Raw genomic sequence first — 27,418 nt, 5'->3', positions numbered from 1 at the left:
TAGACTTAGCTTAAACTTTCAAAATCTACACCAAGTTAGAGTATTTTCTCCTAATGATTTCTGGTTTTTATTTATTACTATGATCTTAGGAATATAAAACTTTTATCTGTAGAGGAATTTTAATCCAGCAGCATGCCTGCTCTGATCACATCCAAGGCCTCCTATATCTATGTGATCCAGCTGGACTGCATACACACTACACACCTTTAATCCCTCTGGCTGGAACAAACAATGGCATCTAATTGAGGGCAGACAAAGTGATGAATCAGAGAAAAATTGGCAGACTGTGTCAGAGATAGAATATGCTTCACTATTGTGAGAACAGTCAGGAAAGAGAGACTACTTAAGAGCAGTGTAGGGAATGAGAAAGTTTTATTTTTTTTAATTTTTCTTTAAAGGTTAATCACCTCACATCCTGATCACAGTCCCATCCCTCCTCAGCTCCCAATACCACCCTCCAACCCTTTTTTGTGTACTGACCTCAGTGTTTGTATCTTTGTGTTTCTTTCTCTAAGTGTTTTTCAAATATTTCAGTGCATTTCAGTATTTAAAAGCCTTATAAAAATCAATTCATGCTGTGAAACTTATCTTTCATCCCTCTTACCCGTTCTTCTTTGAAAAGCCTTAATATGAATTAAGGTTTCATACATTTCACATATTCTCCCATAGAATATCCTTCTGAAAATACTGTTATTTATGAATTCTAAGACATTGCATTTTCTTACAAATCAGTTACTTTGATTTCTACAGTTATACATATACATGAATGTAAAAATATTGTTTATAAAATATATTGCTCTTTGTTATACCTTATATAATTTCTTGTTATAGTATTTATATTTATAATAATATATTATTTTAGTAATTCATATTATACATACCATAACCCAATGCATATATTTAATTATTAATTTGTTAATTGCCTATGTCAATCATTTACATATCTAAAGTCACAAAGATAGCCATTTAAAATTAATACCACAAAGTCCAGTTTCCAGATTTGAAATGTGATAACACATAATATTAAGACAATCTTATTTTTTTTTATAGTTAAAGATATCTCATTAACCATTTAACATCTATCATTACCCATGCATGAGATAAGTGTGCATGCAATCCCATTCAAAACATAGGATTTGTTTACTTATTAGTGTGACTTTGGGGAATCCTTTTCCCCTTTCTTTGAAAAATGAATTCCACCTGCCTGTAAGGCAATAGCACATCCTAGTTCCCTAATGAGGTGTCTAATATTTTGCTATTTCTCGCCAAATAACAAGATGATATAATTGTGTCACAGCAAAATAATGAAGCTGGATTAAATATCTCTCCTGGTTGGACTCCTTTGTTCTGTTTCTTTACTTTCCATTCCCAACAGCCAGCCTTATTTTAAGGAGCTTTGCTCTTTAATGATATCTGCTCACAAATCTTAACTGTTGGGGCTTAGACTTTCACTATAAGTTTCTGAGCTCTGCTGAGGCTTAGGGAGTAGTGAGATATAGAAAATAATGAGACAAATTAATTTCCTTCTCCCAGAGGTACTGTACTCCCCATAGCTATCACTCAGAGGACACTCTCTTTTCTGAAAGATTGATATAAAAATAATTTATGTCAGGCTAAGAGGCAGAACAAATCTATCTGCCTGGGAAAGCACATAAATTCCTTTAAGAAGAGAATAGTTGCTTGCGGAGATGGAGCTTCTTGGTAATTAGGGGTGTTTATTATCCTTGTCAGGCTTTAACAATCAATTCTGAGGTTGTATAATGAAAGGGATTTCAGCACTTAATATATAACTATATCATTCAGGTACCTCCATAATTTAGCTTCTGATAATTCAATGGTCACGAGTTACTAAGCTGAAGGAATTTATTTTAGTTAAAATTCAGCAGGGATAATTAGAAATACTGAAAATGAACATCTTACTAAGCTGAAAGACATGGTAGAATCCTGGATCTTAAAAGCACAAGTCAGGTCAGGTAATTTGTTTGCTCCTAAAGAATAATGCCATTGAAGCAAATCATAAATATAATTGTTATTAATACAATAAAATATTATAGAATTTATTCTATATTTAAATGCTATAATAGCAACTAAAAGATTAATGAATATTTCATTTTAATGTAATATGTTACACATGGTTTGGAATATCACCAACAGAATTATTATACCAGATCATTCCCAGTGATATGAAGGGTTATTATTATTAACAAGGGCTTTAGCATACTATCCAATTTTGTCTTTTTATTTTGTTTTTGTGTTTTGTGTTTTTCAGTTTGACGTTACTCTGTATCTAAGACACTGAATATATGTGCTCATGTAAAAACTGTTCTGCAAATATGTATTGATAGTTATAGGATAGTATATTGTGAATATTCTTAATTTGCTTTGAATGCAGATTGAGAGGTGTTTTTTGTTTGTTTGTATTCTTTGTATTTAAGTGTCTAGATTGCAGGGTGAAACATGATTATCTACAGGCAAGGTTAATTTCAATACATATTGGAATGATAGGTTTTGTCTTAATAATACTGAAATATGCCTTATCAGCATAGGCACAACACTCACAAAACAGTTATTTTAATTATGAAATGATTTCACACTTTATTTAAAAGATGTAATATTATTTTTCTGCAATAATCTAGTTTGTAATTTGTGACAGATCAAGATAGTATTCTTAAATATCATATTGCATTTGTTTATAGTAAAATATCTATATTAATGTCTAACTTTTCCAGTGTATTTTATATTTTAATTCAGTTTCAGGACAGTTGCATTCATTAATATATGTTAATATTGATGAGACTGAATTTGAATTAGCTTGCTATTATTACAAAATATAACTAAGCATAAATATCAACTCTGATATTTGCCTTTTTTAACAGGCTCACTATTCATGTTTTCTGTTTATATATTAAATAACTGATTGAATTCTATAACTTCTAGAAAAATCCTGAATGAATACTAATGTTCCTGATTCATACATTTTCAACTATCTAAGGAATTTTTGTTCATTACAATGGCTTTATTTTATTTGTCTCCCAGGCCCATGTGTTGACAGTGTAAAGATGTAGAAGTGATATTTATCTTATTAAGAGGGAGAGCCTAGGGGGAGTTTGAAATGTCACTGGGGACGATTGCAGTTCAAATAAAAAAATTCTCTCCACAGGCTCAGCTATTTGAACACTTAGTCCATAGTAGGTGGCACTATTTGAGAAGATTATTAAGAGAAACTGCATTATTGCAGGAAGAATAAAACAGAGTGCAGGCTTTGAGGTCTCACCCAACTTCTGGGTCTTTCTACTTTCTTTGTGATGGAATATAATCGACCAAAAAACTTCATTCTGGACTTACCTTAACATGAATTAACTCATATGTGCAAACTCAAAACTATAAGCGAAAATGAACTTTTTTACCCTTATTTGGTTTTTAGTCATGAGATTTTATTACAGAAATGAAAAAAAACGTAATACTGGGCGTACCTTCTTCAGAATTGTAGAGATAAAGCTATTCTAGCTTCCTGCTTTGAGTATGAGACTTCTTCTCACACATGAGAATCCCATTGATGTCTCCTATGGTATAATACAACCAAGGGAAATTCTGTTAGAATCTGTATTATGGTCTGGATAGTTATCAAAACAATGTGCCAAATAAGTCTTAGAGAAATGATCCATTATCTATCAGTTAATGTTTTAAAAACATAAGCCAGATCATTTGAATGGATGAAAAGGAATTTGGGGGGGGGGGAATAAAAAGCTCAAATTAAAGCGTAGTCATCTCTTTGTCTTGCTTTAATGCAGATATCATAATGAAAGATATCATACTTCTAAGAAGTAAATGACCTAGGTAAAATATCTTTCATTTCTCAAAGACTTTTTACAGAAAGTAATTCAATCAATATATTGATCAAATTAAAATCTGTGTGTTCTGTATGCATGTTTAAGTGTTTGTGTGTGTTATGAGTGGTTTTATATATCTGTGGCCATGTGTGTGCATGCATATGGATGCTGTGGGTGTACATTATGTTTCTTCCAAAACTGTTTTGTTCTGTTTGAGACAGGGTTCCTCACTGGGTCTACGCATTCAATAAGATTATCTGCTGAACAACCCTGTGCAATGCTTCCTTTTCCACTCACAACCACACACAGGAATTACAGAGAGTGCCTTCTTGATACATAATTATTAGTGGTGTGAACTTGGAAGCTCATCCTAAGACACAAGTCTTACCAACTGAGCTATCTTCTAACTCTCATGTTTAATTTTATGTGTTAATACTTTTGAAAGAAAGTACTATTTCCAAGGAAATAGTAAATCCATAATGAGAGAGAACTTATTTTCATATTTTTCTTGTTTATTCTTTGAAATTTTCATATAAGTATACATTTTTTTTGCCAGACCTACTGTCCTTTCTTCCCCTCAAATCCCCGCCTTAAACTTCTAGCAATTTCACCTCCAACTTCACATGCTGCTTTCCCCCCAAACACTCAGAGTCTGCCTCTGAGCTGCCTATAAAGTGCATGAGTGCAGATTCCTCTACATGCGTAAAGTCAAAGAGGCTACAGGCCTCAACCCTGGAGAGAACTCATTCTACTTCTTCATCCAACCATCAGAGTAGAGGTGGAACTAATTGATCATTTCCCCCATCTATGTTGGAATTTTCATTTGCATGATCTAATGCGTGTCTTGTTCATTAGAGTCATGATTTGCTCTCCAGTGCATATGTGCCTACAGCCATTTAATTTTTCCACAAGTTTATGAAGTTGTTAGAAAGATTGTAAAGTACTTGAATATAGCTCATATAATATGAACTTCTAGAAACATAAGCCATGTTCCTCAGAATAGAGTACAAGACTTTTCACACAAAATATTATAGTATAGGTGATTTTAGTTGTTTGTGATAATTTTCTGGAATATAAGGTATAACGTAGTCCAAAATACTGATTAGTAAGGGTCACTTAAAATATATGATAATCACTGAAGATTAGACATTATTAACCCATGGACACTTACGCAATGAACAGTAATGCACAAAGTCACCCAGTTTTCTTCTCATACCTGTTGGCTGAACTGTGATGAATTGTGGGGCACTGTTTGCTATGTACAGGTCCAGGATGAAATAAAAGGAGAATGAACTAATTATGACCATGATTTGTCCTTGGAAGAACAGCTCTGTCAATAGCCTTCAGGGGCTATCAATGTCTGAGGCAAAGCCTTTTAGTTTTACTAACACCAACACAACTTTTGCTAAAGAACAGAAGGAAATTCATAAGATTGTTGCCACTTAAAATGCATCAATTTCTGTCCTCTCCAAGTACTGGCAAGAATTTTAACATGTTTTGAAATTGTATTCCTTTTCATGGGTTTCATGTTGAATACAAACTACTGTTGTTTAAAACAAAAAGTGGAACTGATTATTTACTAAATTAAATTAAATCATTTTGGGTCATTATTATTTCTTCATATAAAACTTTTTCAACTTTTTTCATTTTATCAAGATACCCAGGAAATAACTCAACAGTAAAGATACCCACATTTATTACTTATTAATCAGTCCACATTGTCACATGAGCCCTCAATTGTAACTGATCAGCACTTTCAAATGGAAACCTATGCGTCACCTGAACCGAAAGCTCTAAAGATATTCATTTACTTTGTTACTATGCTCAGATACAAAATTTCATGTTATGAAGAATAAAACTTTATTCAGTTTTATGGTGCATCTACAGTAAGATTGTGGGCCTTCAAGAGTTGGTTTCTATGATGTAATAACAGATAATATTGTCTGTGATCCTTCATATGTACAAGTGTAGAATAAGACATAATATCAACTACCTCTGTATGTTTAGAATAAAAGAACCTGTTAATCTATATTTCTTTTAAATATTCCAGAAATTGATATATGAATTTTGAATAGTCTGCAACATATAAATTATTTGTGAATCAAATTATGAAAATCATATATTTCCATAGGAAATAATACTTCAATTTATTGAAGTTTTCCCAGTGCTACATGGCAAATTTTCTAGTACAAACATTATTTTCATTGATTTTACTCATAAATTAGTTAGCATAAACTATGTCTGACTCTAAGACTAACAATAAATTACTTAGAATAGAGAATGTCTGACCCAAAGATTTATAAATGAGTAGCAGTGTTATTACAAATTAAACTTACAGTAACTAAAACTTCACAATTGCAAGAAATATATGATGATCCATTTTATGCTAGAATTGAATAAAAACAATTAGATTAGTATTGTTTATAAAGGGAGAGATTGCTGAATCCACAAATCTAAGTATTCTCTCAGGTTTTCTGGTATTGTTCATTTAAAAACTGCAGAGTAATGATGAGAGCATCCCTCAATGTTCTTATGGTTATATACAATTTAAATAAAACCATTATGGGATTAAGATCAAAATAAAAATAACAGAGTTATTTTTCTGAGAATTAAATATAATTTAGGGTTTTAGTCATAAAACAAATCTGTAATTTTTCCAACTACTATGGTTGTAAGACACATTTACTTATGCAATAACTCTTATCTGTAGTTTACATTTTCTTTTGTGTCTACTTACAGGTCTTTAAAATTGTCAAACTTATATATGCTTGTATTTTAATAAGTTTAAAATAAAAATATTTTATGTAAAAATTCATCTGTTGTAGCAAAATCTATGCCACGTTAGGGAGTGGAACATATACAGAATAAACTGGTCTAGTCAAAGGTTTTAATTGTGTCACTGAGCACCTAAAATCTGCCAAGTATCAGGCAGTGATTTTTAGATTTGTTAAGTAATTTGATATTTACATAAGACCCCTGAGATACACACACACACGCCATTTTATAAATGTAGAAATTAATATTGGCAATGGATATTCTTATTTGTCTTTGTATTACACAGGTATGTGTTTCAGTTTTTGAATGCTCTTTAATTTCTTTCATGAAGATTGCTGGGTTCCATTTATAATTGTTTTGAGTTATTAACTAAATTTATTCCTGTTTTTATTTAATGTTATTTTAAGTGACACTTATTTATTTATCATTGGATGATTAACAATTAGTACATAGACGAGAGGTTGACATTTTATGTCGATAATTAATTTCCACAATTTTCCTAAAGTTGTTTATACTATTTTACACTTTTTGTAGCATCATTTAATTTTTTTGTGTAATTTGTTCATTTCCAATTAGGGTGCATTTTATTTATTGTTATGTCAAGGTTCTGTCTATGGGTTTCCTTGCTAAATTGTGTGAAAACACTGAGCACGTACTGTGGCTTTTCCTTCGTGGATGAAAATATGTTTTTCTATTTCCAAAATTGTTTTGGCTGTTATTTGTTGCCCTTTCAAGTAGGATGTTTACTATATCAACCAACATTCTCTTGAATGTTAACAAACATGGTAATTTTATTCTTGCATTTTAGTATTAAAACATGTTTGTCTTGCCAATTTTTATTGAGAGCATCAGAGAATTGTATTCATTCTGTTAATGTGCTGCATCATATCAATTCTTTGACGGATGTTGAACAATCCTTACAATAGAGATAGAAATCTTAAATGGTTGTGCTGTATGTGTGCTTCTTTTTTTCCTTTAGATTTTGATTTTTGTGATTTAATTAATGATATTTTATTATATGTTTATAAGAAGTAGTGGCTTATGTTTTCCTTTTTATGGTGTCATTTATGCATAGGGATCTTGGTAAACTTGGCTTTGTAACTCTGGTGCCTCATATTTGACCACGTCCCCTGAATGGAGAGACCTGGTGGCACTCAGAGGAAGGATAGCAGGCTACCAAGAAGAGACTTAATACCCTATGAACATATACAGGGGGAGGATGTCCCCCTCAGGAACAGTCATAGAGGAGGGGAGTAAGGGGAAAATGGGAGGGAGGGAGAAATGGGAGGATACAAGGGAGAGGGTAACCATTGAGATGTAATATGAATAAATTAATGAAAAAGAAAAAGAAAAGAGAGAATATTGAATTTAAAATCCTCCAGAGTAGTGGACACTGTGGGTCTACGACAGCATCCATATCAATCTCCTTATAAATATCTAGGCGAGCCATGTCCTCTCTGGCCTTAGAAGACTCCTCTTTCTCTGTGCCCTTACCCACATCATAGTGAACAAAGGAACAATTGATGTACATTAGGTCAAATGAGGTCTAGGTTTTCCCAGGCTTTACAATGGTGGTGGTTATGTTATTCAGCAGGTACACAGTTTTCAGTACTTTGGCCAGATCCCCACCAAAAACTACAGTAGGACTCTAGAAATTTATAGCAACTTTGAAGCCAGTGTACAAATTGGCTGGTATGTGTGTTCTAAATGGTGTAAATTGAACACTGATACGATTTGGAACTACAACAGCATAGTTCAAGAGAGGGTCACTTTTCACCATCTGAAAACCTATCTTAAATCAGGATTTGGTAATCTCTTCTACAGAAAGCTGCTAACAGTGGGACTTCTCAGTAAATGACAGGGACACATGTAACCAGAGTAAAATGGTTACAGGGTTAGGAAACCTGACTGATTTGGATTCAGTCAGATCAATATTTAGGATCACATGAAACCTGAAGAAAGACATGATGAAACATCCCATTTGATTTAAATTAACATTTGTATGTTAGTGTATGTTAGGCTCTCAATATTGAGGTTTCTATGACAGATGTCATAAATGGCCTCATTGTCTATCATGAAGGCAAAATCAGAGTGCTCCAAAGTGGTGTGACTTGTGAGGACTAAACAACAGTGGTGTGTGCTTGTTGGGAAGACTGGATAAATGGAGAACCCCAGGTTGGACTTCTTTCTGTAATCAACAAAGAGCCATTCCATCAACAAGGAGGTGAAGCCAGATCCAGTTCTCCTACCAGAGAAACCAAGAAGCCTTGTGCACTTCTTTCTTTTTCTGGATGAGTTTGAAGAGTACTGAGCTAGTTCTAAAGATATTTTGTAAAATTCAAATATGAAGATGTTTATTGATTGAGTGTTTTGTTCTTTAGTCATTTTATATTTCCATTGTGTTTGAGTTCTCTGGGTTGTTTTCTTTGGGATCGCTGGGATCGGGAGACATCATACTGTTTTGGGTTTTTTTGTGTTTTGTTTTTTGTTTTTGTTTTTTTTTGCATAAGATTTTATGCTGTCCATTAGGCATCTTGCCCTCTCTGTTTTTGGCAGGTAGCTTCCAGAGTTGGGTGGAGGGAGTCTGAGTATAGATTCACCTGTTTTCTCATGATTTCACTAGGCTGGAAGCTCTGATGCTTCACTGGTCTGGATAGCAGAAGGCTAGCCCTGTAGTTTGGGTTTCTCACAGCCAGTGATCCCCAGCTCCCCTGTATTGTGGGTCCTGTAATTGTCCAGGGTCTCTGAATGTGCATTGGGTGAGGCCAAAGTGTCCACAGCCTTCTGGGTCCCCTTGTAGCACTGGAACTAGTCATTTTATAATAAACTCAGTTGCCCCTTTAATAAAGATAGAAATTCTCAGTTTAACACTTGTTTTGTTATCTATTGTACATTTTTTCCTGGAAGTGTTTCATGTAAAATTGAAGAAAATAATATTAATAATTTTGTTGTTGGGAATTTTTTAACATGATTATTCATTCCAACTGATTTAGAACATTGTTCAGTCTTTGCTTCTTTCTAGATTTTTTCCACTACTCAAATATGTTTCTAAATCTCTGGCAAATTTTTCTTTTAAACTTTTAATTCACTTAGTGATACAACATCTGTATGTTTGATATTGAGTAACTACATATTTGTTTAGTCATTTGGGTTGACACTTGTGTCATTATTTAGGGATCTTATATATATATTTTTGAATTTTTTTAAATCTATTTTTTGTTTAAAATTTGCATGGAATGCATACTGTATTCATGCATTTGAATCTATGTATATTCTTGGGTGTTAAATGAATGTTTCATTGACTACCTGTTATTGTATTTCAATGGTAATACTTTCAATTCTTTAGTCTATTCAATTACTGTACATCTATGTGTTAGTAAAATTAATTTTTGAGTTTTAAAATTTATGTTAATATAATTAGTTGTCATTCTGTTTTTTTCTTTTCATTTTCTAAAAGTTTGTTTGTACATTTATGTATGTGGAGGTGGTTTTGGCCTGCAAGTATATCTGTAAAAATATGTGTACCTAGTGCCTTCCATGGCCAGAAGAGGCCATTAGATTCCCTAAGGCTAGAATTAAAGATGGTTGTATTACATCATGTGGGTACTGAGAACTGAACTCCAATCACATGGAAGAGCACATGAAAGAACATCTTTCTACTTCTCTACATATTACTTAACACTTTAATTTGCATCATTTCTTCTCAGTCATAGGGAATCAATATAATAATAAGCAATGTGGCAGGGAGAGGTCTTCTGTTCTCTACTGACTCCATTTTGTCTAAGTTACTGTCAACCCAGCTATATTATGCTTTGTTACAAAAGGGATTATTCTGAATATTAACTCCGACTGCATATGTTCATTATATAATGAGAGCACTAGACCTCCCTAATCTAATGCTGGTTTCACATAGCACTTAGGCATTATTATTTAAGGTCAACATATATTTAGTTACAAGTCTAGATGATATACACACAATGTCCTAAGTATTCTCTTTTAAATATTTCATTTTTCTTCAAAGCTTTTATTACGGTTTGAGCCTAAAACAAAAGATTGCCCTCTGTGCAAATTTTTTTTTCCTGCTGCAATTGTAGGTAAAATGTAAACATACATTCAGATGTTATGTCCTGTTTGGATGCTGTCTCTTGGAGGCTTGTTCTTTTTTAAAGAAGAATCTAAGAAATAATGGATCAGGGGAGAGGAGAAGAGGGTGGAAAACTGGAGGAGTGGAGGAAAACGGAGTATGAGAGAAGAAACTGTTTTCAATAAAAATTAAACATACCTATGTCTTCGATTCGATTCCACTGATCAGGCGGTAAACCTTAAGCACCTACCCAGATCTAGCCAATGGACAAAACATTCTCCACAGTAGAGTGGAGAGTGGGATATTACTTTCTCACATACTCTGCTGCCTCACCTTTGACCATGTCCCCTGGACGGGGAGACCTGGTGGCAATCAGAGGAAGGACAGCAGGTTACCAAGAAGAGACTTGATACCCTATGAGCATATACAGGGGGAGGTAATCCCCCTCAAGAACAGTCATAGGGGAGGGGAATAAGGGGAAATTGGTAGGGAGGGAAGAATGGGAGGATACAAGGGATGGGATAACCATTGTGATGTAACAAGAATAAATTAATAAAGGAGGAAAAAAATTAAACATAAACATTAAAAAACAATAATATATATTTTATTTAAAAGCACATAAATAAAATAAATTATAATATAAAGTCAACTTTAAACATAAAATTTTGTGTATGTGAGTTTATGTGTGTCATATGTGAGAGAGGCAAAGGAGAGAGGGCTTATCCAGCTGCATCGCAAATAAGCCATCCTCTTCCACTGAGGCCAGATAAGACAGCCCAGTTAGGGGCAAGTGATTTAAAAGCAGGCAACCAAGTCCATGTTAGAGACAGTGCCTGCTCCACTTGCTAGAGAATCCACATGAAAACCAAGCTGCCCATCGGTGACTTATGTTTCAGGGGCCAAGTTCAGTCCATGTTTGCTCTTTGGTTGGTGCTTCAGTCTCTGTAAGGCCCCATCGGCCTAGATTACTAAACTCTGTTGATATTCTTGTGGAGTTCTTGTACAGTTGGGGCCTTTCTATCCTTTGCCCCCAGTTTTCAATAAGACTCCCTGAACTCCACTTAATGTTTGACTGTGCATATCAACATCTGTTTCGATCTGCTGTTGAGTGAAATCCTATTCGGTGACCCAGTATTTGAGCAAGAACATTAGACTTTTTCAAAAACACTCAAAAGAAAGAAAATAAAAAGCCTCGGACTTCATATTAGTGAATCTGACTTTTCTCTCAGTATTGTACTAATAGCTTTGCTCCTAAAAGTATCATGAAAAATTCATTGGTAATTGTAGCAGAATGTTTTACTTCTGCCTGGTGAGCTAAAAAACGGGGGGTGGGGGGGGTGAGAACCAATGCATCATATGAACTCAGAGAGTCCCTGGACAAGGAAGGGAGTTTTCCCGCTTTGAAAATGAGCAATATTTTAGGAGATGTCATATTCTATTTAGAAACTTTGATATATTTAGTGCACCCTTCTGGAAGATCCTGAAACGGAGATATTTCGCAGGAAAACACATGGTTTCTTATTGATCTAGGTGAATACAAGGCGCAGATACCCGTGAAAGTGATAGAATTAAATTTAACAGGTTTCAAGGACGCTTTCATGTATGTCAGTTCATATCAAGATAAACTTAAACTGTTTCTGCTGCAGACCACCAAATATTAGCTGTCTCAGTTCGAAGAAAATAGACACTGCGAATTACACATAGGCATAATTAAAAGTTTGCATATGTTGCATTATGTACAGAATTATTTTTTAATTTCAAATGTTATTTGTCTGATTAAAAATTATATTCAAACCAAACCCCTAGGAACATAAAAAGAATATGGAAGCAACAATAAAAAGTTCTCACCTTTTTAAATATTTTATACTATCAGACAGTCTAACGATATTCTAAGTGATTCTAGCATTGCATATATATTTATTTTTAAAGTGTAGAAAACTTTTGTGAAGTAAAATGAACATATAGGAATAATTTATCATGTTCTCTCTACTGCAAACATTTAATTTTATATGACTGAGAACATATTAAATTCACCTGACGAAAACTCTAATTTCTATTTTGTATGTTCTGTGTAGTAGTATAAAGAAAGCATTTTACCAATAAATTATTTTGATTACAGGAATATATTTAGAGTTGATAACATGTTGCTTCTTGAAAAGAGAAATGGCACATTCTCATTTCTAATATAGGAAACCAGTACACTTTTAGACTAAATATATTTTTAATCAGTTCAACTCACTATACAATAACATATATATTTTTTCTTTATTCTTTAACACAAGTTTATTCAAGATTTTTTGTGATGGTGAGTATATTCAAAAGATCTTCAGAATTACTAAAAACTGGCATTACTTAACATTAATATTTCTGATTTAATGTTTTTGGAATTCTACATTGTTATTTATGAGGGATAAGTTTACAGGCAAGCTGGTTTTTGTAAGATAAAAATGGAGAAAGGTGAATTTAAGATAAACTTTTTATGAAAGATATTGGCAATTGAGAGTGGAGAAAACTCAGACTTAACATACAATATATTTATGTGATGTAGTTAAAGTATCTACAAAGAAAACTCACGCATAGCTTTTGTAACTCTTTAAATGATAGGTATGTTGTCTGATTCTGAATTTCAAGACAAATTTGATTAAGCTAATTCTTTTTCTCTTTACTCATTCTTCAAGGACTCGAGGCATGTAGTATTTACTAATACAGTACTTTATTGAGCTTTCAAATTTTCAGTCTTGAGTATGAATTATTATTGCTTTTTGTACAAACTGAAAATAACCCTCTTAATAGCCAAATTATGGCAGATACATATACACAATACTGTGATGGCATCAGAATGTTTTTCTCCATAGTTTCCTTCTTTAAATGCTTTATAACAAAATACAGAGAGTCTCTAACAGTTATTTCTTACAAAATACAGATGTGTCATCACAGACTAACATCAAGCATGGAAGGCCATCTCATAAATGTTAAGTAATAAGCAAGCTTTTTGATTTCCTTTAAAATATTCTTAAATATCCTGAATTTTCTCTATTTTTGAAGGGAACAAAAACAACTTTAAGAAATGAACCAGTGTTATTGTAACAATCAACACTACATATTTTTTATGTACCACCAAAGGATGCTATGTTTCTTTTACTCTCTAAGTAAGGGTAGGTAAATTATGTTGTTTTTACAAAATTATTCATTAAATATACTGAAATTTTTTATTAAGCTAAGATTAATATATACCAAATTTTGATTACACAAAAAGCCATATATATTTTCCAAAATACATAAAATTGTCTTTGCTAAGCATTTATTTTAATAAATATTCTCTCATATTCTCTCAAATTTTTACTAAATTACTCCTCAAACTTAATTGCCACTTAATTTTGCATTAAATCTTAATATTTTTATTTTAAATTTAAATTTTGGATATGTTTTCATAATATCCATGAATGACTTTACATCAAGTTATATTTAAATTTCAATTAAAACATATCCACATTTGTTATGTTTACCTCCCATAGTAGTTAACATTTAGTTTAGACAGAGGTATTTTTATTGAAGTATAGTTAACTAGATATGGTGTGTCCTTGGATATCTTTTAATAAATTAAGACAGTCATAACCTATACCTCAAATTTTAGTTTTCCTAAGTATCTGGAGGACTATGTATTCTTTTTTTTTTTCCCTCTCTCTCTCTCTCTCTTACCCGGACTATGTATTCTTAAATGTTTTCCTTTATCAATATAGTTTTATTGATCCATTACAGAGTTGTAATATTATACATTAAACTGAGGATGACACCTTGAAATCTCACTTCCTAGTATGGCCAAAGAGTTAATCAATCTACAAAATAAAATGAAAGATTTAAAAACTGAACTCAATTAAGAGTCTTTAGTTAACTAGGCTACATTTTCTTAGGAATACAGAACCTCCAGTGCTACAGATCCTCCCAGACTTTGCTGTGTTCAGGACTCCTTGAGTGATTGTTACTCATAAATTTTTTTCTATAATAAAATTATAATATAAAGCACAAGTTATTCATGGACATTCTAATGATATACAAAGTGTTCCAAAATACAAAGTTTTTGGCTCTCTAAAATGATATAAGAAATGTGAAATTATATATGAAATTATGTGTGTGTGTGTGTCTTGTAATTTATTATTCTGGATATATGTGGTTATTGTTAACATGGTGATCACATAGTGTATTACAAAAGCAGCTCCCAGTATTTTGTTGTATGAATTTTATGGCAGAGCTTGTGTGTCCTGTGAAAAGTGAGAGGTAGCAAACTATCACACAGTGATCGTTTGTTCGGGTCCTAGACTTTGATTTCGCAGAGAAATAAAGTATGAATGGACACACTAACACCAGAAGTGGTGCCTTATCACTAGTTTTCTATACATAAGAAAGTCAGTGCAAAGGTTTTGCATTAGTAATTATACCCGAGTTTTTGTTTAAAATAAATTCAATAGCTTGATTAATGAAATTACAAATACTTGAAAAAAATACCCATGCTAATGACTCTAATATGTAATATTCAATAATCTGTGAAATGTGTAATTTACCTTATATTCTAATAGAAAGCAATAACTTCATTTTATCGCACACGTCTTTTAGGCAAAAAAAAAAAATTAGTTAAAAGTTAGAGGAGAAACTGATGGAATGACAATACAATGACTGGCCCAATTTGAGACCAACCTAATGGGAGAGAACCAATCCCTGTCGCTATTAATGATACTCTGCTATGCTTGCAGACAGGACTCTGGCATAAGTGTCTTCTGAACAGTTCCATCCAGCAGCTGATGGAAAGAGATGCAGAGTGCCACAGTCAAACAACAGGCCAAACTCCAGGAACTATGGGAGGAAATATAGAGGTAGCAGAATGGGTCAAGGACGCAACAAAAAGACCTATAGAGCAAACTAACCTGGGGCCATGGAAGCGCACAGATACTGAACCAACAACCAAAGAGCATACACACATTGGACCTAGTTCCCTTACACATATGCAGCAGATGTGCAGACTGCTCAAACTGTGGTTCCCCTAGCAATGGGAGTAGAGGCTTTTTATGACTCTATTTCCTACCTTTGAATGACTTTTCCTCTAGCCAGGGTGCCTTGTCAAGTCTCAATGAAAGAGGATATGTTTAGTCTTGCTGTGACTTGAGACACCAGAGTAAGTTGGTATCCCTTGGTGGTATCCCCATCTCTGACAAGAAGGATGGGGCATTCAGAGGAGGGGACATAAGGGTGGGACAGTGAGGTGAGGAGAGAGGCAAGTGGGGTCAGGCTATAAAATAAATAAATAAGTAAATAAATAAATAAAATGGGAAAAAGAGAGAAAAGAAAGAAAGCAATATCTTCTGTCCAGCCGCATGGGGGGAAGAGACTAACATATGTGTCACTGAGTATTTTGAATCCTCTCTTCGTGCATCATTAAATCTACTGCTGGAAGTTAATTGTCAATATCTCTTATTTCCTATTCTAAACTTCCTGTAATCTGATAGTGTTTTATGTTAAGGAAACATATTTATATTGAAAGTTACCTAAAGTTTAGAGGTATATTCCAGATAACTGATACTACTGATACTCAAATTACTACTCCCTTATACATTAGTGAATGAATAATAACATCTCCAGATTCAGATAAATTGATGTTATCTATTATATTCTGTTCAATAGATGTTCGCATTTGTTAATGCTCTCAAAATCTAACTTGACATAACTGGAAAATTTCTGAATATCTCTTCTAAAATTCATATAATTCTGAACAAACATTTATGATCACCATCAACTCATTATCTCTGTTCTTCCAAAATACAAGAGACTTAGGAACATAGAATAAAGCATATGACTCTGTTGTATATTGTAAACACCTCTCTTCTGAAATTGTTTGCCTCACTTTTAGGCAAAATCAAAATATGAAAGTAGATTATAGATGAAAAACACATATTTTTGTCTTATCTTACAATAAATATCTCAGTTTAGTAGAATTAGATATCTTGCCTGTAATACTTTCCTCTGCGTTTAATCAGTTCATCTTAGGATAGGTTTATGAAACTCAGAAAGACAACTAACTTCATAAGTCTGAAAGAAAACTGAAACTTACTATATTTATGAGACCTTCCCCTCCAGGAGCCAATAGAAATCGTCAAGAACTGTGGAAGGAGAGCATTTATTATATCACCTAGCTGTATGAAGAGTTTGAGACCTGTGAGCCATGCCAATAGCTGAAATAATCCTAGAGTTATTTTATAAGTTACCACTCTCCGTTCAGTGGACTTTTTTTTTTTTTTTGATATTGTAGTTATCTCAGAGTTGTCCATGCTCCTCTTAGTCACACCAATAACTCCTCAGTTCACAGAGTTGTGCTTTGTAGTATCCTTGACACTTCTTCCTTGCCTGGGGTGAGAAGATATTTGTTTAAAGATCGTAGGAATCCTTATTGACAGGGTACTCAAAAACACTCTTGAAAATTAAACTTACCTAGGTGAAAAAAAAGGTCTTTAAAAATTAAAAATGAATTTGAAATCACTTTTTATGCAGATAGGGTCTTACTAAATATCAAGACTTCATGGTACTCATTACCCCAGGCTATTCTCAAATTTACGGGAACTAGTCTACTTTAGCCTTTTGAGTGCTGAAAACCTAGCTGTGAACCACCACAACCTACTTACAGTTGAAGTTAAGGTTATTTTATTCATCGTTCTTAATGATATTTTATTATGTTATGACGTTAAGATTAATTCAGTCTATTCAATACAGTCAACTTTCTTTTAGTGCTGCTTCCAGTGTTATATAAAATCCTGCCATTTATATTCATGACCGTGTTGTTTCTATGTGCATAAAAGAACATTTGAAATTCTCACAAGGGAAAATAATTTCTGTATTAAAATCTCTAGGATATCTGTAACTTGTGTACTTTAATGAACTGTATTTTTGTCATAGTTAACTCCTGAGAAAAGTTATATAAATTCACTACCATCAAGTATTTCTCCTCTTACTACTTCAAATAAGTTCCTGTCACCACTTCATTGACACTGCTTTTATCAAGGGCATCAGACACATCCACTGCTGTTAAGTAAAATTGCCAGTTCTCAGTGCTCGTTCTTATTTGACATGCCATTGTCATTTAACATCACTAGTAATTCTTGCTTCTTGAAATGCATTTTTACTTCAATTCCAGGATGGTACATTATTAACTTTTTATTTCTCTGTTTCCATCTCACTGGGACTCCTTCCATTCCTGTGTTCAGTTCTACCTAATTAGTCTGACTTCTAAAGTTCCAGTAATTCAGGGTATGTACTCTGATTCTTATCTACTTCTCACCTATAGGCACACAGTTGACACTCTTTTCTCTGACAATGCTTTGTTGACATGTTGATTTTCAGAGGACATGGAAGTTTCTGTCTCAAGTATTTAAAAATTCCTGCCTGACATAAACAATATTTTGATACCAATGCTATTTAATGTCAAGTTTTATATTTTACAATATTATTAACTAATGTGTCTGAATATAATTGTTTTCCAAGATGACTATAGATTATATGTAACTATTTAATAGGTGTTATTTTTATTTGCTTCCCTTTGTATTCCTTGAGGATAGTATTTTTTATGATGTAATATTTGCCAAGTCAATTCATAGATTAACAAGGGAAGTCCCAAGGCTTCCATGTATTTTGCCATGGTTGACTTTAAAAATGAAAAAGCTCTGAATTGCATCCTAAAAATATAATACAAAAGGAAAAACCCATGGTTTGTGATTGACAAATTATCCTATTCATATTATCTGAAATAACTGGATACATACATACATACATACATACATACATACATATATATATACACATATATACATACATATATGCGTGTGTATGTGTGTCTTTGTGTGTCGGTTGTGTTTGCTTTTAAAAATCAACATAGCTCAAATATTAATATATCTCCTTACAAAAATTTTCTTATGATTCACAGATACACAGTATGAACTTAGGTTTTCTATGTATTATATGTTAAATTCAAAACTATAATCAGTGCCTTTACTACACAAGCTTGAAGACTGGGAATTTGCAAGCCTTTAATTACAACATAATTGGTGGGGTGCCACAACTTTTTATGGCAGCAAAGGCAAATCATGATGTGCTGGTTTTAGGATCTAGAGACAAAGTTCTCTGACAATAGAAAAAGTACTTAATACTGTAATTGTTATTTAAATAATTAGTTCACAGGATTAATGTGTTACTGTAATTATAGTACTGACAGGACAGTAGGTGATATAGATTTTAAATATTTTCTTATAATTTTCTTTAATTACACCATCTTGAAGGAGTTCAAGATCATGTTTATGACCTAAAATTAACAAGCAGTGTTTATTAACTCAATTAGGGATTTAGTTTGCTTTGTGCCATTAGGAATAATCTTGAGCTTCTTTTTTATGTTACGTGATTAAGACATTTCAGGTCTAACATAGAAGTGAACTAGAATTAGATTTTTTTTGTTGTTTAGACGTTTTTGAAAATTGTTGCTAATTTACAGGTATTTTTAATGTAAAGGCAAACATTGTATATCAGTTTGTAGGATCCTCTCTCAACTGGAAAACTAAAATGAGGGGGCTGTTTTTTGAATGGCTTTTGTGTCATGCTAGGTTGAGATCTAAGAAGGAATAAAGCATTCTCACCTTGTACTACAGCATCTGAGGACATGGCCTGATGCTTCTTTGAAAGCAACCAGTGGTTCTGTACACATCTCTGATGGTAACTTTTACGGCCATATTAAGATTCTGCAAGAGGTTTCCATTCTGATATGGATATTTTTCTGAAGTAGCAGGCAACTACTAGTGAAATTTCTTTATTCTTCTCTATGGTAGAGAATAAAAATGTTTTCAAAGTGTTGTGCTTATCACTAAAAAAGGATCCCAGTAATGCTACTTCTTATTTAGTCGTTTCTGTGTTTCTTCTCTTTCTGTTTTTTTTTTCTTCCCTTGAATACCTCTTTGTCTCATACTTTAAATGAGTCAATTAATTACAATGCCTACATGAGAGTACAAATATCAAAAGCAAAGAAATAAGAGGTCATTTAAATGAAATAAATGTTTCAATTTTAATAATACATGTTAGAAATCATCTAAAATAACATTTAAAATTTTCTATGTCCAATTGAGCCTGAATAACTTATTGATAGTTAACTATTTTAATTTATATCTCCTATATTTTTTATATTAAGCTTCAATTTTTTTATCTGCCTTATTTTTGCATTACAAAACCATATGCATTAACTATGTCATAGAATGTTAAAACCTGGTAATTTCTTAATACACACAGAGTAAAGAAAGAAATATTTCAAGTTTTTGAGACTTATTTGCAGATATTCATCTTCTCAGTTTCAAAAGGTGTAAGAGAAAAATAATCGTGTTTCCATCATAGCAAATGGTGCTTTGATAATTCTGTCTGAGAAAACTAATAATGTAATATAAGACAAAATGAGGATTGTAAGAGTATATCTTCCTTGAACTCTTGAAGTAATTTTCTTTCATTTAAATAGTAAAGTTCATAAGTTTTTAAATATATGTGCTGCTGAATGACATATTCATTCATTTTATTATTAGCAGTTTCTTTCTGTTTGTTTGGTTTTTTTGTTTTTGTTTTAATTAATTTATTCTTGTTACATCTCAATGGTTATCCCATTCCTTGTATCCTCCCATTCTTCCCTCCCTCCCATTTTCCCTTTATTCCCCTCCCCTATGACTGTTCCTGAAGGGGATTTCCTCCCCCTGTATATGTTCATAGGGTATCAAGTCTCTTCTTGGTAACCTGCTGTCCTTCCTCTGAGTGCCACCAGGTCTCCTCCTCCAGGGGACATGGTCAAATGTGAGGCACCAGAGTACATGAGAAAGTCATATCCCACTCTCCACTCTACTGTGGAGAGTGTTCTGTCCATTGGCTAGATCTGGGTAGGGGTTTAAGGTTTACCGCCTGTATTGTGCTTGGCTGGTGCCTTAGTTTGAACGGGACCCCTGGGCCCAAATCTTCCTATCCTAATGTTCTTCTTGTAGGTTTCTAGGACCCTCTGGATCCTTCTACTTTGCTATTCTCCCATACGTCTCATATTAGCAGTTTCTTTTTCTGTGTCCTTTGACTGTTAGCCCTTAACTTCCAGTAGACTGGCTGATGTTTTCATGTCACATTAAAGATATTTATTTACTCGTCTATCTAATACTCCACCCACATAATCCTCTGTCTTTTCTCATAACCTATAGTTTTTATAAAATATATACATATCTAAATATTAAAATCCATGCTTCATTCTTAGTTTTGGGGGCACAACAAATAGTTGACCTTTGTTAATTTTCAGCCCCATGAATCCAGTTTCTGATCACAGTATGGTATTTCTTACTTATTTCTGGTTCCAGGTGTTCCTGAGATGTATAAGAAAACATGATCTTTATTTTACTTGGGAGTTGGTTATAAGTGACTATTGGTCATATTCAGTGAGAAAACAAGGATGTACTCAAGGATGTCTCTCCTTTCCTTTATCATTTTTCTTAGGTTTGGAGTTAATTGTTACTCACAAAGAAGGTTTTTTTTTTTAATTCATTGGTATAGAATTTTGATTCATTGGTATAGAATATTGATACAATTCATGGTCATGTCAAATAATAGCCTAATTCTACCACAAAAATATATATCCTAGGTCTAACATATATATGAATATATATATATATATATATATATATATATATATATATATATGGTAATGTAGTTAAGTAAGGTCTTCAATAGCCTCAGAAACCTACAGAAAATGGCATTTAAAGATGTTTTCATTGTCCTAAAGATTCTTTGACAAAAAAAGTTACCTCCTGGCAATTTCCAGCCTACCTCAAAGAAAATGATCAACATCAACAAACCTTCTTATGGAGTTGACTTTAAATGTGGCAAATAAGCCACTAGGAAAAATGTCCTCATTCCTGCCAAAGACAGAATTCTTCCTAAAAATTGGCAAGCTTAAATGCAGGCAGAGTGGATGGCCAAACTCTGCCAAGAAAGGATAAGCAAGTCCTCAATTGTTTCTGCCTATAAAATATGTCTGTCAGATATATTTCTTGGACCAGAAGGCTGAAGATGATGATCCAACATTAAAGAGAACTTTGGGTGACTGTTCAGTCAGCAAACCATCTCTGTCATCTTTTCAATTTGAATGCTGATAAATTTTTGGATTTCCTTCTATCTAAACTGTATCTATAAACTGTAATTACAATGAACAGTTAAAAAATTTAACTTTATTGTTAAAGTTAAATTGTAATCTTTTTCAATTACTGATCAAGATATATTTGGAAAGAATAAAAACAACACATTTAGAATGGTAACTGAAGCAATTTGATAAAAAGAAAAAAGACACACAATTGAGTGTCACAAGTGAACTTTAAAGTTAGGTTTTCAAACCACACTGAAATATGATTTTGCAAGTATAAAATAATCATCTTGGAAATTAATACAAAGGAATACACATCCTGATGACTCTAAGAAATTTTATTACATGTTTTATTGATAGCCTGGAAATTTTCCATTCAACATGGTCAAACATTTATCAGGATCACAAACTCATAGTAGAGCAGAATAAGAGAAGTCAAAAGGTTTTTGTTTATTTATTTTTTGGTATTTTGCTTGTTTGTTTGTTTTTATCCTTATTGTATGCACTTCCCTATTTGGTTAGCTTTCTGTTATACAACTCCAGTTTATTACTTCTGAAGGAAAGAAACATATTTGCAGGTACTTTAGACACAGAACAAATGACTAATGACACTATATCTTTTTAAAATTTTTTATTATGTTTCTTTTTAATATATATATTCATTTTATGACACATGGGGAAAATAAACTACAGAAGGTACAGATGTTACATTCACAGTGATTTGGCTATTTGTATTTGACAGATTTGAAGTAAGCATCGTTCCTATCTTGAGGGGTCTAAGTTTCTGAATGGAGATTAATATCTATCATATCTCTATAAACTTAAAACATCTACATTGATCTAAAAACATTTTAACCTGGAACCTACCAAGCTTAATTGAAAGACTAGACCATCTGGTCTTCTAACCCATCAGAGACCTGAGAAGGGATAAAACTTAATGACTTCAGTGAACCCAGAGTGCAGGTTAGCAGCTTCCAAATAAAAAATGACTTGTGTTCTGCATCTCACTCCAACAAATGCTGAGTTAAAAAGAAAACCATGGCATTTCTAGCTAATGCTCTAACTTGGTGGGAGAAGCTTCATTTCATGGTGTAGAACTATGCCTCAAAAGATAGCATATTTTTGAAAGGGAAAAATTTCCTTGTATGAAGAAAAATATTATTTAATCTTTAATGAAGATAAAGTAGCTAGATAGACACCCTAAATAACAAATGTGAAATAATGAAGAAAAAAATCTACCACTTTAAAACACAGGGGAAAAGGTAGGCCCTATGAATATGATGTTAAAGTTTAAATAAAATTCTAAAAATTTACATGTAAATGGATGATTGTTTTAATCTCTCAGAAAGTAGAAAATGACTCATATGCAAAAAATAATACATTATGATAGAGGGTTTCATGAAAAAAACCTAGCTTAACCAGGAAAAAGTAAAAACAAACAAACAAACAAACAAACAAAACCCAAAAAAATCCACACACAAATAGAATTGTGATAAGCTGATGGAAATGAATGCTTTAGTTCATAGTAAACTAGAGAAGACCTTAGAGCCTATGGAAGTAAAGGAAGTTAGCATATCACTTTCAAACTGAAATACATGCTTCAAAATCATTAGAAAAGTGAGAAAAATATTAAAAGAACTTTTAAGGGTTTTAATCATGTGTCTGAAGTTGAAAACAAAGATGATATAACTTATTTCAGAACAGTGAATAGTGAATAATGAATCTATCATTTCAATAAGGGTATCAAAGCAATTAACATAGCCCTATCTATTTCTATTTTTCTTTTTTATCAAATTATCTCAATTACCATTGGCAAATGTGTTCTTTTTATTTTGCCCAAATATATTTTGATCAGTAAACTCTCTTCTTTGAGGTTACAAGATACATTGAATACATTAGAGCAAGGTCATATTTGATTAGCAAAGAGTTTATTTTGTGTGTGATTTTTTTTTTCGAAGAAGAAAGGATTTATTTCTTTGTACATTTTCCAGTCACAGTACATCATTGATAGATGTCAAGACAGGTAGTCAAGGCAGGAGAACCTGTAAACAAGACTCATTTCTGTTTCAACCAGCATTGCTTCTGATATGGGGACTCACTCTGAAGCCAGAGAATCATTACAGCGGGAACCAGGGAAGATGCCATTTTCTTGCTAGCCCTCCCGCAGGCTCATTACAGGATCATCTGCCTTAAGATGGTATAGCCCACTGCGTGACACTCACAACTTCCCCCTCCCCATATCAGTTAGTAATCAGGACACTCCTCCTACTGACCAATCTGTTCAAAGCTATTACCCAATCAAGGCTTTCCTCTCACACAGATCTAGAGTGTGTCAAAGTGACAATTAAAGCCAACTAGTACACTATCCAATTGGCAAATATCCAATAACTTTAACTCTTGAAAGTGTCTTGGTTTGAACAATAAATTATCTTAGCACAACGTATGCTCCTCACTACACCCAGAAGTTGTAGATCTTCTCATTGCTTTCATCTATGACAACTCCACCTGTATCCAATCAGTTAGCCTTGGAGTCAGTAAGAAGCCGTTAGGACTTAGAAATAGACTGATGAAATACCTCTTGGAATATATGTGTCTGGGCTATTCAAGTCAATTAAAAAAATAGATATCTTTATTTAGAAAGAATGATAATGTACAGCCCCATCTTCTCAAACTGCTACAATTTCAACACAATACTATGATCATATAAAATGTCCTTTCAGTTAGTCTTTGGCTGAATAGTGACATAGAATAATATATTCCTAATAGAGTATTTATAAAAGAATTTTGAATTTTTTCATTTTTATTAATTTATTCAGATTACATCTCAATATTTATCCCCTTGCTTGTCTCTTCCAGTTCCTCCCTCCCCCTACCTTTCATCTTGTTCCCATGCCCTAAGTCTGTGATAGAAGGGGATCTCCTCCCCCACCATATGTTCACAGCCTATCAAGTCTCTTCTTGGTAGCCTAATTATTCTTTCTCTGAGTGCAACCAGGACTCCCTAACAGACGGGAAGTGGTCAAATATGGGGCACCAGAGTTCATGTCAGAGTCAGTCCCAGCTCTTCACACAACTGTGAATAATGTTCTGTCCCTTGGCTATATCTGAGTAGGGGTTCAATGTTTACTGCATGTATTGTGTTTGGTTGGTGCAGTAGTGTGAGCAGACCTCCCGGGTCCAGATCCAACCATCATGATGTCTTCCTTGTAGGTTTCTAGGACCCTCTGGATCTTTCTATTTCCCTATTCTTCTGTACTTTTCTTACTGAGAGTTCCAATAGGAGGTCCCTGCACCTATCCCAATCTCATGGTAAGTGGAGACTTTCAGGGCACATCCCTGTTGGGCTAGTGTCCAATTATAAGTGAGTATATACATTGTGATTCTTTCTGAGTCTGTGTTAACTCACTCAATATGTGTGTGATTTTATAAGAATTAAGTAAAATGAGCTTCAAATATCAAGGCATGTATTCCATATATGAAACTATCATTGTGATTTCATCAAAATGGTTCATGTACATGTGTTTTCCAAACTCCTCGTATATGTGTACTCATGTACAATATTCAGGGAAATAAGAAAGTCTTCTCTCTTCAGAAAATAGATAAAAGCTGTATTTGTTCATTAGATCTATCCTACATTATGGTACTTATCATTATCATGAAAATAACCAAATAGGACAGCTGTATCTATTTCCACCAATATATTTGTAGTACTATTTCATTAATTTCAACTGCAGGAGATAGCTTCTTTCAAATTCCACAGTATTTCAGAGGTAATTTCTCATTGGCAAAGAGTTCAGGATGTTACTCAATCTCAAGGGCAAAACAAATCTCCATTTTTTATTTTTAGAAATGTATCTAATGCTATCACTTTTTTTTTCTTCTACAATGTCAGAGTTTATTTAAATTCACACAAGATACACAGGCTTCATTGTCTACAATTTTCTAAGCCGTCATTTTCCCTTGATAGCTGAACTAGTCGCCAACACAAGTTCTCTAATTCCAACCTGTATTACTAATATTATTTTTCAAATCAAAAGCTATATACTACACAGAAACTTATGTTAAAATTTTTATGTCTAACTTTGACCATGTCCCCTGGAGGGGGAGACCTGGTGGCACTCAGAGGAAGGACAGCAGGTTACCAAGAAGAGACTTGATACCCTATGAGCATATACAGGGGGGAGGTAATCCCCCTCAGGAACAGTCATAGGGGAGGGGAATAAGGGGAAAATGGGAGAGAGGGAAGAATGGGAGGATACAAGGGATGGGATAACCATTGAGATGTAACAAGAATAAATTAATAAGGTAAAAAAAACAATCCAGATATAATGTGAATAAACTATAATAAAAATATTTAAATGGGGTAACAAAAAAATTTTTTTATGTCTAAATCTTTCTGTTAATATTGTCTTGGTCTGATTCCAGTGAAAAGATATAATACACAGAGGCATAAACAAGACGCTTGGAATCAAAAAATTCTAAATAATATTGAAAGTAGATCTTCTTTAAATTTAATTTTATATATTTATTCATATTACATCTCAATTTTTCTCCCATCACTTGTATCCTCCCATTCCTCCATCTCTCCTGCTTTTGCCCTATTACCCTCCCCTAGGTCTATGACCAAGGAGAACCTCCTACCCCACTAGGTGGTCATAGATTATCAAGTCTCATCTTGGTAGCCAATGCAGAAATCTTTTAAGAGCTGTCCCAATGCTGAGAAACACTAGTTATAGGGAGTCACAGTAGATCAGTGCCCTACCTATAGATATTTATGATGCAGGTTATGGAATGAAGGATAAATTGATTGGTTTGGATGGCTTAGAGTTTATTGACCTAACAAACAATAATCCAGAGAACAGGAGAGATATCAGTAAGCTAGGATCATGAACATACAGAAGTGTGGACAAGTGTGACAAATGTCTCATAATGGATACACAGTTTCTGTTTTGGATGGCCTATAATCCCCATAGCAGCAGGAGAATCTTCAAAACCCTAAGAGGAACACTTAGTATGAGGGAGCAACAATAAATTCAGTGCCCATGGAGAGATAGCTGCAGAATAGTAATCAGCCTGCCTAGGATGGTGGGGTAGCAAGCAGAGTACATTGCTAAATATTCTTTCTCATGCTGTCTTGAGCTAAGAGGGTCTAAACTTTGCGTGCTACAGATGATCTTTTAAAGAATCATACCAGTTACCTCTGAGTATTTACAGAATAATTAATTTGAGCTTGAGGTAATAAACAAAAACTCACAGATGTTTATGAATATCAGCATTCATAAATAGCACTGATGCTATACTTAGAGTCTCATTTGTAACATTTGAACTCTGAGTCTCACTTGACTCCTACTAAATAAATTGTCATAACTTACTGTATGATTTTCATATAAGAATTTATAACAATGCTGTCTGATGTACTTAGATAACATAAAAATGTCTCTAACAACTAAAATTTAAAAATTAATGTATGTGATATACATTTAATATATGATATATTTTATACACAATCTTATATGATATATTATATATTTGTATATGATGTAAATAATATAT

Source organism: Acomys minous (genome assembly GCF_964271855.1).
Source record: "Acomys minous genome assembly, chromosome: 18".
Classification (NCBI taxonomy): Eukaryota; Metazoa; Chordata; class Mammalia; order Rodentia; family Muridae; genus Acomys; species Acomys minous.
The sequence above is the reverse complement of the archived record's forward strand: the minus strand, read 5'-3'. Positions refer to the sequence as shown.